We start from the raw sequence: 17,136 nt of genomic DNA on the forward strand, positions 1-17,136 counted from the left end.
TGACCCAACTCTGCCATAATACAGACCCTCAACCAGTCTCAGTGTTTGATATTTATGTCAAAACAACCTGTCCAGTCCTTGAAATAGTGTACTCTTGAGGGTTTTATCCAGAGAATAGTAGGGACAATTGAATTGTCCCAGACGAGAACCCCTTTGAGAATGATGGCCTGGTTATAGCAAGATATTGTTGGAAAATGTATGCACACATACACAATATTGGGCAATATTGGGAGATATTGGGAAATGGGATGAGAGTGGATGAGCTTGGGAAGTGGTCCAAGTTTCTGCACGCGCGACACCTGTTACTGTCTCCAGCCGTATGTGATGTGGTAATGGGCTATATTCGCCTTGGTTCATACATGAATAATAGTAGGTTCATTCTATAATTGTGGGTACATCTCATGTCCATTAAATATTTTCATCAATATAAAGCCCTGATGCTTTATTTTCTAGTACACAATTATACTTTTCCCAATCACACTACTGTATGTTGAAAAAGCCATATCTTTTGTTCAAAAAATGTTCATATCACATACAACCCTGGTTTACAGCTGTCCAATTTTGTAACCTTGCTCATTCTACTCTGCATTTAAGCATGAAAATTACCTCAATTATAAATTAATTTCATAGATTTGACTTCAGTTAGATTAGGTTATCAAGACATTTCGGTGTGCACTTCAAAAATAATAAGTGTTTATTGTGATATAACTTGTTTTATTTGTGTCTAAAAAAACATTGTCAACTAAGTTACCCACTAGAAACCCCCCCTAAAAAAGGAATGGTTTGTCCCATTCTCACATAATTTGCACAGTATGATGATATTTACTCTAGAAGCACATAGATGAAACACTGGAAGTTATGTTCTCTCTGTTTGATTGGTGAAACTAGCAAACCTGTGTCAAGAGTGGATTAATTGACTGTCAACAGTGTTACACAAGTATTACTGCTGCAAATTTTAACAAGACAATTTAACCAAAACTTATGTTTTGTTTACAAAAATATATTTCTAAACATACCATATGCTCAGTAGTTCTAGGCTTCCATGTTGAGTACAGGCCCAAAACACTAAAAATGTCAACTAAGTTACCTGTCAACTGTGTTACTCAGTAAAGGTAACATGGTGGACAGTAGCTGGTATTTTATTTACACATAGATAGTATTTTATGCACATATTCCTACAGACCACCTTTATTTATATAGCACTTTATACAATATAGATTGTTTCAAAGCGGCTATGTAAGGTCATGTTTGGGTTTTTGAGAAAAAGGAAAACTTTTTTTCACGTAGTCAAATTCTAAATGTACCCCTAATTATAGAATGAACCAGTAACTTCCCCATATATATATTAATCTCAGTGGTGTATATGGTTGCATCTCATTTTATGATTGGAAATTTCCCCAAAACAGCGGGATTAACATTTTTATTGCTTAATAAAATGTAAATTGTGTCTAAATATTTAGCATAAAACCCGTGAAAGAGTTATGTTATTTTAAAAATAAATATTATTTATTGCCATTATTTTGATGATGTAAAATGGTTGCACTCTGTAAGCTACTTGCGCTACCTGTTTCTATTTGTACCACAAACAATTATCGGAAAATAAAATACAGATATGATGACCACAACTGTTGAACGAGCTTACAGGTTGCAATGGATATAAGCGAAGACTTAAACCAAATGCCGTACCATCGATTTTTCCCCACAAGGAGTCTAAATGCTCCCAGATATCGAGTGAAATCCACACCGAAAAACGCCTTCAGTGGCTGCGGCGTCATGACAAGCATCAGCATGTTTACATCCTGCCAGGATGGCATCTAGCATTTCTTGTCTCTGCCGTTTTAAGCTTTTTCAGTAGCTGTGGTCTACTCAAAGCCTCAAAGGCATCAGGGCTATAAAGCTCATCAAGTGCAACCATTTGACATAATCAAAAATAATTGCGCCCCCAATAGTCCAAAATATGTACAAAACAATGTGGATTTTTTAAAATAACGTAAGTCTTTAATGTGTTTTCTACTACATATTTCGGTAGAAGACATCATTTACATTATATTAAGCCATGCAAGTCAAAATACCCAGAGTTCCCTTTAAAAGGCTCTAGAAATAAACAGGTAAATATTTAACTGTGCAATCTGTAAAGTGCTAACACAGCACTACTAGGAAGTAGATTTACATTTGAAAAACTGCTTGGGTCTTCAGTGCCGTTAATGAGTGGGCAGCTAGGTATTAGTTTAGGATTACTGTAAGTCAATTGAGCACATAAATTCAAATTATGTGTGTTGTCTGGTAGCAGAAAGACAGTGTGACTCCTCAGGATTCACTCTTAAAAACAAGCTGATGTATAATAGTAAACACCTTCCATTTTCAGATTGTTTTCTCTTAGTTTTACTTTTAACAAGGTTCATTAACCTCAGCGCATGCTTAGTTTACACTCTCTGCATTTATCCACTCCTGTTTAAAAATATCTTATGTTGCTCAAACCTAAGCAAGCCTGTAGAGATAATTTGATAAGTAATGAGTTGTTCTGTTCACTTCTCACGTACTGTGGTTGTTTAGATGAGGGTGGTTGGATTCTATCTGATCCTCTAACCTACATTTCTTTGTGATATGTTATCATTAACCCAGAAATGCTTGTGCATTTCTAGTTTATTCTATGGTTCTGCACTCTAAGCAGATGCTGCGTTTTAAATGATTTGTGAAGACTCATTTAGATAGTCGAATCTGTAATGTATTAAATTATTTTTAAAAGAATTAATGTGTTTCTGTTCCACCAGATGTTCTCCCATTTGGTCACCAAAAATAGCACATTAGCTTTAAAGACAAGAGATATTGATTTAAAATATGTGTCTATATCTGCAGACAATTTAGCAAATGGTTCTGTGGGCTCTTAACGGTGTAAAACATCATTGACAACAGCTCATCAAATACAGATAAAAGTCATTTATTATACAGTTGAGGTCAAATGTTTGCGTACACCTTGCAGAATCTTCAAAATGTTAATTATTTTACCAAAATAAGAGGGATCATACAAAATGCATGTTATTTTTTTATTTGGTACTGACCTGAATAAGATATTTCACATAAAAGACATTTACATATAGTCCACAAGAGAAAATAATAGTTGAATTTATAAAAATGACTTAGTTCAAGAGATTACATACACGTGACTCTTAATACTGTGTTGTTACCTGAATGATCCACAGCTGTTTTTTTTTTTTATGCTGTTCAGAGTCCATTGTTTGTCCTGAACAGTTAAACTGTCTGTTGTTCTTCAGAAAAAAATTTCAGGTCCCACAAATTCTTTGGTTTTTCAGAATTTTTGTGTATTTGAACCCTTTTCAACAATGACTGTATTATTTTGAGAGCCATCTTTTCAAACTGAGGACAACTGAGGGACTCATATGCAACTATTACAGAAGGTTCAAACACTCACTGATGCTCCAGAAGGAAAAAAGATGCATTAAGAGCTGGGGGGTGTAAACTTTTGACAGAATGAAGTATGTACATTTTTCCTATTTTGCCTAAATATTATATATTTTTTCATTTAGTACTGCCCTTCAGAATCTACAGAAGATACTTACATGTTTGCCAGAAGACAAAATAAGATCTTGAAATTCCAAAAGTTTTCACCCCCTGGCTCTTAATGCATCGTGTTTCCTCGTTGAGTCCCTCAGTTGTCCTCCGTGTGAAAAGATGGATTTCAGAATCACACAGTCATTGTTGGAAAGGGTTCAAATACACAAAAATGCTGAAAAAAAATTCTGAAGAACAGTGGGTAATTTAACTGTTCAGGACAAACAAGGGTCTTTTGGTAACAAGGTAACTACATAGCATTATGAATCAAGTGTATGTAAACTTTTGAACAGGGTCATTTTTATAAATTCAGCTATTATTTTCTCTTGTGGACTATATGTAAATGTCTTTTATGTGAAATATCTTATTCAGGTCAGTATTAAATAAACAATAACATGCATTTTGTATGATCCCTCTTATTCTGGTAAAATAATTAACATTTTGCAGATTCTGCAAGGTGTATGTAAACTTTTGACCTCAACTGTATGTCAGGACTTATTCTTTCAGCATTTTATTACAAAACAATTTGATTATAGCAGAAACTGCTAATTCTTGAAGTATTTCTCGTAAAATAAAGTTTTGAAAAACCAGTGTTAGAATGACAAAAAATGACCTAAACTGTCTCACCAATATACAATGGCTTTTTGACTATAAATTGAATGGCTGATGGTTTAAGTTTGGGTATTATCAAATCTGCTATATTTTCTTGAAGGAAATCCGCACGCTTGTCAGCCATCTTGGTAATGCTACCATTTTTTTGAATTAGGAAACTCTCAAAAATAGTTAGTCAAGATTGCATTTATATAACATATCAAATCAGAAAAATTGTATCATAAATTGAGCTTTTTAGCTCAAAAAAAGCTTAAGATTTGCTATTTTACCTAAAAGGTGGGACTTTCATTCCTATAGCAGCCATGCTGAGATTTCTCCCAGTCATTTTTCTATGGTCCATCTCCTCCTCCTCATACTTTCTCCGGTATAGTGTGACACACCATTTGATAGCATATGAAAGATTTAGGTTGTTACATAAAACAGAAAACGGTCCAGATGTCTCAGTAAGTTGGGGTATATAATTTATTTATTCAATTAATTTTCTTTCTACGCTTCAGACTTATTGGACTGTGTAAAGTGCAAACCATAGCTTCAAGGCAGATCCACAAAAAAAAAAAGTAATGTCACCATCTATGCTGTGCTATGACATCCACATGATTTTGATCTGTTGCTGACAAAAGAAAAGTTCCAATTTGCATTTCAGGTCTTGTTGTTATTCAAGTCATTCTTGACCTTATACAGTGCAATCCTAATGCAAAAAATGTAAAGTATTCAATTAATTGCTGTTCCTTTCCTCCCCCCCTTTCTCTCTGCTTCTCTTTTTACTCTCTATCTAGGTCATCAACACTGCAGAGTCTCTGTAGCGGCAGCAGCTTATTCGCTCTCTTCAAAACACAGGTTTGTTTCGCCAGACACGCTTCATCAACGCGACCAAGATGAGGCCATTATCGAGAAAAATAATTGAGGCGTTAAAGATCCATAAAGGGCGATCATAGATGTCATCCGTCAATTCCTTGATGCAAGTCGACACGATTACAGTGAAACATCAGACAGCTCTAATTGCAAAAAACTAAATCTTTTGTTGATTGCCAAAACCTGGCCGACAGGTTGCCCACTGGGATTTTAAAGAGGTATAACCAAATCTCCTACAAGTGCCGGCGTTAAAAAGCCCTCTCTGTGGGTTTCGCATGAATACAGTTGATTATTCAGAGAGAGCCAAACCATGATTACAATCAGGTTTTATTACTGTGATCAACACAGTATGACATTCAATCAGGGGTTTTAATCGAGAGAATGAACGAACGATAGCAATCAGGTTGTTAGAGCCAAACAGTCTATTCTTGCCAGAAATCCACACTATATTTACCACAAGCTATGATAAGGAAAAAAATAAGAAATCATTATGCTCTATTTTGACAGTATACACGTGGGAACATCCAGTCCAAAAGTCAGATTCACTTATATAGTCAAAAAGTTTCAATATTTGTAGTTAAAAACAATAAGGACACTGTTCTTATTGAGGCCTAAAAAAATACAACAAAGCTAAAACCGCAAGTCTTACTTAAAAAAACATTTTCTGAGACCATGTAATAAGATTTTTTTCTTAGAGGACAACCGAAACGGACAACTGAAATCCATTCGCATACTCCCATTCACTCTATTGTCTGACTGGCCCATTTACTGTATGTGTTTTTGTCTTATCCTGCAAACATTTCACACTTCTGCGCTGTGAGACTCAATATGCCCGCAAGATTTATTCTTTTGTCTTTATTATGTTGCTGCCACTTGTCTCCCTCACTTGCCCCTTTGTCAAAAAGAAAAAAAAAAAAATGATTTTATGTTGATTCTTTTGGCAAAATTTGTTAGCAGTTATGGGCGAAGCTCTGCCTGAGCTAAAAAAGCTAAAAAAAAAAACATGCTTGAAGAGTGGTGAATTCAGAAATATGATTTTAGGCTAAGCAGATCATGACCTTGTGACCAACAGATTGTGCTTTGCAAATGCATTTTTCATGAGACAGCTTTCCCATTAACAGTCTTCATGGTCAAATTTAAAAAAAAAAAAGCATTTTCTGAATTCAAAACGGCAGACGGAATGTAATTATTCAAAAAGTGATGCACGTTTTTAGATTTCCACACCAATATGCCCAATAGCATTGCTTCCAGTTTGGAGTCCATGCCATCGTATTTGTGTCCCTGCACCACAAAACCAGTCATAAGGGTCAATTTCATCATATGAAAGCTGAATAAATAAGTTTTCCATTGATGTATGTCTTGTAAGGATATGACAATATTTGAGAAAATCCCCTTTAAGTTCTTAGCAATGCATATTACTAATCAAAAATTACGTTTTGATATCCAGAAAGGATATACAAAAACAAAAAAATTCAAAATGGCGTCAAATTTTGCCAGGCGAAAATTGAAACCACCAGGTGTGTCTAACGAGTCATAAAACCATAAAGCCCAAGAATTTCATTTGTAGACCACATGGTTTGAAAGTTACGAGCAGAAACATAAGTGTAATTTTGAGCATGTGTCTCTGTAGTTCTCTGTTGATGCCTGAGGGGTTGTGATGGCCTATAAAACTTCTATTCCCTGATTCAGGATTGGACGTCTCAAGACAAACAGACGAGGACTACCTGGAGATACATACATTAACGCCAGTCGGATTCCAGTTGCATTGAAAGCTGTTTTCTACCATTTGTTAATGCCTACGGGTAGGTAAAAAATTCAGTAAGTGCCTACAAGAGCACCAAGACAAGAATACTTGAAAAAGAATTATCAAATGAAAGGTACTGATATATATTAATATCAGAAGTACTCTATATGTTACTATATTAAAGCATTAGTTCACTCTTGAATTAAAGGGGTGCTATTATGCATTTTAACTTTTTGAATTTTAGTCAGTGTGTGGTCTGTATGTTTGGGCATAAAAAAGATCTACAAAGTTACAAATCTCAAAGTCCACTCCAAAGGGAAATATTTCTCGTTTGGACTACAGCGTTGTTTCCGAGTGCTATGATGTCTCAATGCGGCCCATTAGAATATAATCAAAATAAATCCTGTCTACGGAAATTCGAATGGTTGGGTCGTAGGTATTAGGGACGAGGTGGGGATTAGCATAATTTTAGAGATGCAGTGTGGAGAGCCACTTCTGGGATGTTTCAACGAGCCGCAGTGCAGCTGGTATAAACACAAGCATTGACCAGAGTGGCCGCGATCAGCTCTGGTGGTCGTGTTGGACCTGTAACATGCCGCAGACTTGTACAGTGTGTGGTAAGAGATTTATTCATCATACAGTGCAGTTAGCGTCACATATAAAGCAAGTGCTTTTTTAAAATGCATAAACTTGCACTAGACTAGGCTAGGCTAATCAGTGATGTTCTTTAATAATGTTAATGTTCTTTGCTCATTTTCTGTAGCTGCTTTTTGAATAAGGAAATGTAAACAGTATAATTAGTAACTTACAATGTTTTTATTCAATTGTTGTCATGTTAAATACAAATTAAGTCATTAAAAACAGTAGGCTGCTTTTAGCCTTATGCTGGAGTTGGTTTCGGGCAATAAAAGTATGTAAATATTTAAATAAATTAGCACGATAATATCATGTGCGTGGCAGTACTGAAACACCATCTAAGCTGTTCGCCAATCACAACGCACTGGGACAGCTAACCAATTACAACACGTCTCGTTTTTCAGAAGGAGGGCCTTCGTCAAACCCAGAACTAATCGTGCCGTTTGCGCCAGGCTGGGAAGAAAGGTATTTTATATATACTATATAATGTAAATTATGTGAAAAATAATGCGTTTTTCGAACCACCAAGCATGGGAGCATGTTTTACTCACCTCTATGTCATCCAAGATGTTCATGTCTGTCTTTCTGCAGTTGAAAAGAAATGAAAGGATTTTTCTCTATATAGTAGACTTAAATGGCGATCAACGGGTTGAAGGTCCAAATTGCAGTTCCAGTGCAGTTTCAAAGGCCTCTACACAATCCCAGCCGAGGAATGATGGTCTTATCTAACAAAACAATTGGTCATTTTTCAAAAAAAAAATATAAGAATTACATACTTTTTAATTACAGATGCTCATCTTGTATTAGCTCTGCTATGCACATCGGTGACTTCACGGATTACATAATCACATTGGAAAGGTCACGCATGGTTTGTTCTTCGTCTGTGTTCTTCAGTTGAAAAAGGCAGGGTAGGGGAAAAACGTATCTCATTCTGTCCTCCCACTTCAAAATCGTCCAACATTGTTGTATTACATTTTTTGGTAAAGTGCGTTTGAGATTTTTTTTTTTGCATGTTCACTTTGCAAACACTAGGTTGGTACTTCCACCTACGTCACATGTGAGCTTTTCAATGTGACAACGTAATGCAGGATAGTCAAGCTAGTGCAAGAGCATTTGTAGTTAAAAAGTATATAAATTGTAATTTTTTTAGAAATGACCAATCCAAACTAGGATTGTGGCCCTTCGAAGCTGCATTGAAACAGCAATTGGACCTTCAACCAGCTGATTCCCAATGAAGTCCACTATATGGAGAAAAAACCTGGAATGTTTTCCTCAAAAACCATAATTTCTTTTTGAGTGAAGTAAGAAAGACATGAACATCTTGGACGACATGGGGGTGAGTAAATTATCAGGAAATTCTAGCAAACATTGCATCAGTGTGAAGACTTTTCCACAACCATCTACTGTAGTTTTATACTCTTCTATTTCCTACTTCATACCAGTTCTTGACAAATAACGTGGACGAGTGTATTGCCAAGTCCACCTCTGAAATTTCACATGCCACTGTGTTTTTAATGGCCATTAAACCAGTGGGTCACCAACCAGCCTTAAAAACCCACTGGGTTGACATGGAAATGCACTGAAGTGCTATGGTTTTAGGCTAGAGGTTTATATATATCTTGTGCAGTTCTCCATAATGATTGTTTTTGACATGCTTCAGGTCATTTAGATTTTGACAGCCCACCAAAAGCCCCCATGTCACCAGTTTTTTACATTTGTATGACTAATTCACACACACAGCATGCTATTCTGTCAGTTTATTAATCACGCAACCAGTATATGAAGTCACTGCGCATTACACGGAGATTAGTGGAACGTGTACAGTCACAACGTGTTCCACATCAACCACCAACCAAAACTAGCAGCGGCTCCATCCCGCCTTGCTGGAAGCTCGGGAGTCGGGCTGACCTCACTCTGAGCAGTCCTGTTTTCATTTGCGTTGTGTATTGTCTAAATTGCTGTTCTTGCAGGCCAGGTCACGCTTCCGTTCACCAGAATAGGACCGTGACCCATGTGCGCGCGCCAGCTCAACCCGCTACTTTCTCACCGTCCTGAAACTGGAAGAGAATGATGAATGGGCGTGGTGTAAGTGCGCGTGTGTGAGATGAGTCTACAGCAGAGGACACCGTGTCCATTCCACCACACACACACACCAAACCAAACAAGACTCAGGGGTCAGTCGCTCGTCCCAGCGGTGCAATCTGTCCCACCAAATTGGGTTTGATAACGGATCGACTACAGCGACAGCGGGCATAATAGCTTCCTCATGCCTGGCACTATTACCTGTGCCCATCCGTGGCCAGATGTCTCCCTTAAAATCTGATATAAGAACATTTCCGCTCGCTCACAGCTGAGTCAAAAAAGTAAATATAAAATACAATATTCTTTCTGTTGTTGTAGTGTAAACACCTCTGTTGTAGGACACCAGATGTGATTTTGCAAGACATGTGGGAGAGAGATAAATTTACTACTATTATCCACTTTTTTCTTAACGAGTCAACAAATTATTGGAGGCACTTCCGGTGTGGGGAAGTTCCACTTAGAAAGACTAAAACATATCATTTCAAATCATGACGTTTTTTAGTGACATGGTATAACAAGAATATATAAAGAGCTCTTTTCAATTCATTGCATTCTTTTGCTCCATTGTTTTCCTTTGTATTCCACTGTAACTGTAAAGAGACAACCTATACTGTACATTTGTGGTTTGCTCTTCATATTTAATATACAGTATATCCCATGAGGGATAATAATTCAGTGGAATACACTAAGAATCTCTCATTTTTTCCCCCTAATCCTCAAGTCTCTTTCGAGGTTTGTTTTCACACTGATGCTTTGAAATGTAATAGTTACATATGTTACATTACATAGACGTACAGCTGAAGTCAAAAGTTTACATACACCTTGCAGAATCTGAATCATTCAAAATGCATGTTATTTTTTATTTAGTACTGACCTGAATAAGATATTTCACACAAAAGATGTTTACATATAGTCCACAAGAGAAAATAATAGTTGAATTTATGAAAATGATGCTGTTCAAAAGTTTACAAACACTTGATTATTTATACTGTGTTGTTACCTGAATAATCTACACCTGTGTTTTTTTTTGTTTGTTTTGTTTGTTTGTTTAGTGTTAGTTGTTTATGAGTCCCTTGTTTATCCTGAACAGTTAAACTGCCCACTGTTCTTCAGAAATATCCTTCAGGTCCCACAAATTCTTTGGTTTTTCAGCAATTTTGTGTATTTGAACGCTTTCCAACAATGAGTGTATGATTTTGAGATCCATCTTTTCACACTGAGGGACTCGTATGCAACTATTACAGAATGTTCAAACGCTCCCTGATGCTCCAGAAGGAAACACAATGCATTAAGACCTGGGGGAAATCTTTTTGAATTTGAAGATCAGGGTAAATTTAATTATTTTGTCTACTGGGAAACATGTAAGTATCTTCTGTAGCTTCTGAAGGGCAGTACTAATTAAAAAAAAAAAATAGGACATTTAGGCAAAACAAGAAAAATGTACACATCTTCATTCTGTTCAAAAGTTTTCACCCCCAGCTCTTAATGCATAGTTTTTCCTTCTGGAGCATCAGTGAGTGTTTGAACCTTCTGTAATAGTTGCATATGAGTCAGTTGTTCTCATTGTGAAAAAGATGGATCTCTCAAACTCATCCAATCATTGTTGGAAAGGGTTCAAATACACAAAAATGCTGGAAAATCAAAGAATTTGTGGAACCTGAAGGATTTTTCTGAAGGATTTTTCTTTTCAGGTCCAGAAAGGTAGTAAGGACATTGTTAAAATAGTCCATGTGACATCAGTGGTTCAGCCGTAATTTTAGAAAGCTACGAGAATACTTTTTGTGCACAAAGAAAACAAAAATAACGAGTTTATTCAATGTCTTCTCTACCGCGTCAGCCTTTGGCACACGTTAACAAATACCGACCTCCGAAAAAACCCATTGGCTGGTTATTTTGTTTTACTCTAGCTAGAACATGACTGCTGCACAATTACAGCTTTTATAATATTTTTTTATTTTAGTATTGTCATTTTAGAGAAGAAAAAAAAATAACACAGACATTATTGAAATGTGAGATGGCTAATTTCACGACTGTGTTATTGTGGTAACACATACACGTTCCTTTTGAATGTATTCATCCAATTCATTGGCAAATCCAGTCTGACGTTCCTCATATTAGAGTTTTGTGAATCAGTCTGGCACTTTAATACTTTAAAAATCTTTTTGTAGATTTTTAATAGGATGAAAGATATTACGAGCCCTATCTGTCAGCCCACACGGCAAATCTCCCACAATAACCCACCCGGCAATGACAATCAAAGACATTATCATGGCAGAATTTGCTCTAGGAGAGTTTTATCACCATCAGAAGAGGTCATTAAAACTTCTTAAACTAAGCTCGCTTGAATAAAACTTTCACAGACTACAAGGTAATCTCACAGAAACTCCAGCAGTTTTATTGTACAAGTACTTTCTCCCTATTAAATAAAGCAATGAGGCTTTATGCCTCGCTTTCCTATTTAAACACCCACCTATCCTAGTATTTCATTTTGAGCCTTCATTTATATTTCTCACATGCATTTTTAATTGCAGCATAGATTTGTTTTTAATCTCAAGTATATATCTGACCTTCTATAGGCAGTCGTTTTCATACACAGTTATGATTACAGCTCCATATGTTTCATTTTTCAGACGTAACAAGCTCTTTTGATAGCTCAGCCGGTACGGAAGTGGAGTTAAGATGTGGAATCTCATGAAAAAACATGATTCACAGTGAAAGAGCTAAAAGATTGAAAAACAAGCTAAAACGGCGTGCTTGCAATTGCGTTTTTACATCACATTCGCTTTTGTTCGTACTTTCGGGTAGGTTTAGGTGTAGTGCAGATGGTACGTTTTTTTAAAGCGTCACGGAGCATTACGGTTATAGCACCACTCAACGAATATTTCAAGTCACAACTGCGGTGAGATGTACAAAATACATAAAACGTACCATATGTACGTTCATCTGTTCCGGGGAAAAAAATGAACACTCTTTTAGCCCCACTCAGTGGACATTTCGCGTCGAACATGTCACAAAACGTACACGGTGGTACATATAACATGTCTTGCGAAAAAGTTCTCACAGGTTCAGTTTCATCATGAGATCAGGTTGGCTAAATCAACTATTTCTTTCTGTGTCGCAGTATTTGTTCATACAGTTAAAGTCAGTGGGGTCCAAAACAACATTGGACCCCATTAACTTTCATTATATGGATAAAAAACATTGAGACATTTATAAAAGTATCTTATTTTGTGTTGCACAGAAAAAAGGAATGATGCTCTTTAGCATCAGTAGGAATGAACATTTTGAGCTTGCCTATTTTGGCTCTATTTGTAGACACTTCAGATGAACAGACATCATAATTTCACTGAATTATAAATTACAGAGGCTCTTCGCTGGCTGATTCAGTTTGTAATCAATGTCCCCCTTATATGACCGCTTTAAAGAGGCCCAAAGCTCTGATGGAAAAGAAAATGGTCCATTAGATGAGTTCAAGAGTCAAGTTCAGTCTTATAACCTTCTGAGCTACTGCTCGCAAAATAACGCGCAATTTCACGATAAATTATGCGTATATTTTCTGAAAACATTCTGCAGATCAATATGAGACGGCTTAGCTTTGCAAAGCGTCAGTCTGTCCCTCAGCATCTTAAAACACTAATGCATCTATTTTGGATGAAGCGCTTCTTACCCTTCGGCTGTTGATGGGCTTCAGATAAATGAGTGAGAAAGCAATCTTATTTTCGCTAAGAGAGGCTGAGAGAGGGAGGATGAAAATCGCATAAACCGCAGTGGGATGATGGAACCAAAAAGCAGAGGTTTGCGAGGATGCATTTTAGGGATTCATAGCTAAATCATTTTTCTAGGTTCGATTGTTGTTTGATTAAGTTGGGCCAGTTTTGCATTCAGTGTTGTAGCGCTAAAAAAATGGTTTATTCACCAACCACCAAAATTCCAATTTTACCATGAGAATTTAAAGGAATAGTTCACCCAAAAATGAGCATTTGCTGAAAATGTACTCATCCTCAGACCATCCAAGATGTAGGTGAGTTTGTTTCTTCATCAGTACAGATTTGGAGAAATTTAGCAATGGATCCTCTGCAGGGTAGGAAAAATTGTCTGATTTTCACTTTTAAATGAACTATTCTATGTCAAAAAACTAAAACAACGCAAGCAGGATGGGCAGTGAGCCTTTTTGGCTGTTACTTTCTGAAATGTTCCACTAGAATGTACAGGAAATTAGATGAGAAATTATATTTCATGTCTGTTTAAACAAGGAGCAAAGCAACTAGAGATGTTTGAAGAGCTTTGAATGTCACTGTCAGATCTATTCATTCTTCTGAAGTTACGGTTTACTCTGCAGACATATTTTTAGAGAGATGAATGCGTGCTTTGTAAAATTGTTTGGTGTTCATAGTGAATTGTCCATCTGTCAGATTAAGACAAATCCTCCATTAACAAATGAAATGAAACGTCCAGATGGCATGAAAATAACACTTCAGTATGGTACCAAATGGCACAGGAGAGTGGTTAATGCTCTTTAATTTTAGTGAAGTGAATATGTAATGTTTTTTAATAGTCATGATTGAATCACGTTTTATTCTTTTGAATTCAATGTCAACCCATGCATCATTGTTTTATTGGTCATATAGACTGTTTTTAATGTCCTTGCTATTATACAAACAAGTGTTTTACATTGAAATGATTTATAAAGACTGTGTGGTACTCGTTTTTCCCTTCTCAGACATATTATTTGGAACAGTAGAATTTGTCCTCAGGGATGTGATTTAAGAGAAATCCTCAGTCTTTCTTACATCAGTGTGTGCCTGCTTGCAAAAGTCATAATACAACTAATAAGGGAGAAAATCAATGAAAACTCTAGGGGTCTAGGTTATCACTTTTCAGATATTAGTTCTGAAAGTTCTCTGAATGCCTGTAAATAGAAGCTTGAAAGGATTTTTTTTCTTTTTTATATAATGAGCAGCCATTAGAAAATCATTTAAAAATAGTTTTTACATCCCTTATTCGATTTAATTTAATATATACCATGTACATGTCTGTACTACCTGAAAGATATAGCACTTAAAATCATTTAAAATCAAAATAAGTTAAATAACTATTTTTAATTTTGAAATCTGGAAGCCTCTGGCTTTATAAAATGGTTAGTTCACCCAAAATTTAAAATGTATTAGTACTCACCCTCACGTCGTTCCAAACCTGTAAGACCTTCGTTCGTCTTTGCAACACAATTGAAAATATTTTTGAGGAAATCTGAGAATTTTCTGACCCTGCATAGACAGCAACGCAACTGACACGTTCAAGGCCCAGAAAGATAGTAAGGACATCATTAAAATAGTCCATGCGACATCAGTAGTTCAACCGTAATGTTATGAAGCTATGAGAATACTTTTTGTGTGCAAAGAAAGCAATTTCTTCTCTTCCGTGTCAGTTGTAGACACACGTTCACAGGAGTACCTCAACGCATGCATGTGGAAGAAATTGTTGAATAAAGTTGTTATTTTTGTTTTCTTTGTGCACAGAAAGTATTGTCGTAGCTTCATAAAATTATGGTTGAATCATTGATGTCACATTGACTATTTTAATGATATCTTTAGTACCTTTTTGGGCCTTGAAAGTGTCGGTTGCATTGCTGTCTATGCACGGTCAGAAAGCTTTTGGATATCATCAGAAATATCTTCATTTGTGTTCCGAAGATAAACAAAGGTCTTATGGGTTTTTAAAGACATGAGGGAGAGTAATAATGATACACTCTTAAAAAATGCTGGGTTATTTTTTTCAGCCTGTTGGGTCATTTTATTGGGTTGTTTTTAATATTTTTACCCAGGTGCTGGGTTAGTTTTCTTTAACCCAAATACTGGGTTCAACTTGAGTTATTTTATTGGGTTATTTTTAATATTTTTTTCCCAAGTGCTGGGTAGTTTTTCTGTAACCAAGTTGCTGGGTCATTTTTAACGCTGGGTCATTTTTTTCTACCCAACCACTGGGTTGAGCCTGTCTCTGACGAAACAACCCAGCTGCTGAGTTACAGTCAATCAGAGCGCTGGGTTTTTGAGTTCTCTACAGGAGAGAGTGGTTCTCAGCGCTGCCAATTTGGTGCACTTCTTCAGCAAAATAAAGGTTTGTATACATTTTATTTAATTTATTAAGTCTTTACTGTGCTATAAATTATATTATTTTACACAACGCAACATAAGGACGAGATGTTAGTCAGCTGCATGATGGAAACGCCTTTTGCCTTGCATAAAATAAATTGATTTTATTCTTTATAGTACTGAGTTCAATTAATTTGATGTTAAAATATAATGTCAGTACTGCTTGTTTATGGGCAGGTTTTGGAGTCAGTCATGGCATCTTTAAGTTACGAGTGAAACGCGAGGTCTGAAGTTCGCAGTTAACACCGGTACAAGAATTAGCACTATTTCGGTAAAAAGTGATTATAGGGAACGGCTGAATACACTAAAATTATATTGCTACTCTTAAATTTTACATTTTTTTAATGTCTAAAATGCTTGTTAAAAGAGTTTAAATGTTGTAAACTATGCTGTATTCACCCAAATAAATTCAATTTGTCTTGTATTTTGTCCATGTGTGCTTACTTAATAATAAATGTTAATCTTTTGATTATTGCTGTTGCCTTTAGTAATTCTGTGTGTGTTTTTATAAATTTCAGTCCATTTTAAGCCAGCAATATCATAAAAACAATAAACAGCTGACTTAACTAAAATAACCCAGCATATTTGGTTAAAACATTTAACCCAACCAGTTGGGTCAAAATAACCCAGCATGTGTTTTGTTCAGTATTTACCCAGCGCTGGGTTGCCAAATAACCCAAGTTGGGTTGTTTTTAACCCAGCATTTTTTAGAGTGTAGAATTTTAATTTTTGGGTGAGCTATCCCTTTAAACCTGCAGCAATACAAGGTCATGTGACACATGCAAACTGAAAACTTATTTCAACTTGCATTTGAAATTCTTGCGTGCTGAATTGTGATTGGTCTTTTGTACATCCATTTGTTCCAGCTGCATTCTATTTGTGTTTACAACTTTTCTAACTATCCTAACCTACTTTTAACACAATTCTTTTGCTGCCTTGCAAGCAGTGGTATTTCCTTCAGGAAATGCAAATTTAGTTTGTTGGATCATTGCATCTCTCCTGCCAGACATCACAGGCAATTTTGCACCTATGCCATGCAGAAAGAGACGAAGACTTTAATGTTTACATCCAGTGCTCCGTCGACCGACACAAACCAGTGAACAAACATTCATATCGTTTCATCTCCAGAGCCCTGGAGTCACACACCCTGTGCTCCAAACAGAGCGCGGTCCATCGCCGCAGCAAGCATATAATCTGCACCCTCTGACTAAAAAACCCCTAGAGCCCTCCAGGATGGAGAACAATATTTCCCCCTGACTCGCTACAGCTGCGAAATGAATGCTCCGCTGAAAAACAAAATCACCACCGGGGGGTCTGGCGACTTACTGCTGACATGAGAATCAGCGATTTTCAAGTCTCCAGTAATTAGCGCCTCAAAGACGGAAAGTTACCGGGAGCCGCTACATCAGCGCGTGTTTTCCACTATCCTCAGCACACACGTCACCCGTGCGAACTTCTAATAGTCCAGATGCTTCTGTTTATCTGTACATT

The 17,136-nt window shown here is 36.4% G+C and overlaps 1 long non-coding RNA gene across 1 annotated transcript in view; it reads left to right on the forward strand.

Annotated features, from left to right (window-relative positions):
• LOC127157142 (uncharacterized) overlaps positions 1-17,136 on the forward strand; it is a 54,081-nt gene that overhangs the window by 16,496 nt on the left and 20,449 nt on the right. Inside the window, exons 2-3 of the long non-coding RNA XR_007825834.1 lie at positions 4,959-5,019; positions 6,724-6,836. This is a non-coding gene — a long non-coding RNA (uncharacterized LOC127157142). The remainder of the gene's footprint in view (positions 1-4,958; positions 5,020-6,723; positions 6,837-17,136) is intronic.

Source organism: Labeo rohita, chromosome 25, assembly GCF_022985175.1.
Source record: "Labeo rohita strain BAU-BD-2019 chromosome 25, IGBB_LRoh.1.0, whole genome shotgun sequence".
NCBI classification, from domain to species: domain Eukaryota; kingdom Metazoa; phylum Chordata; class Actinopteri; order Cypriniformes; family Cyprinidae; genus Labeo; species Labeo rohita.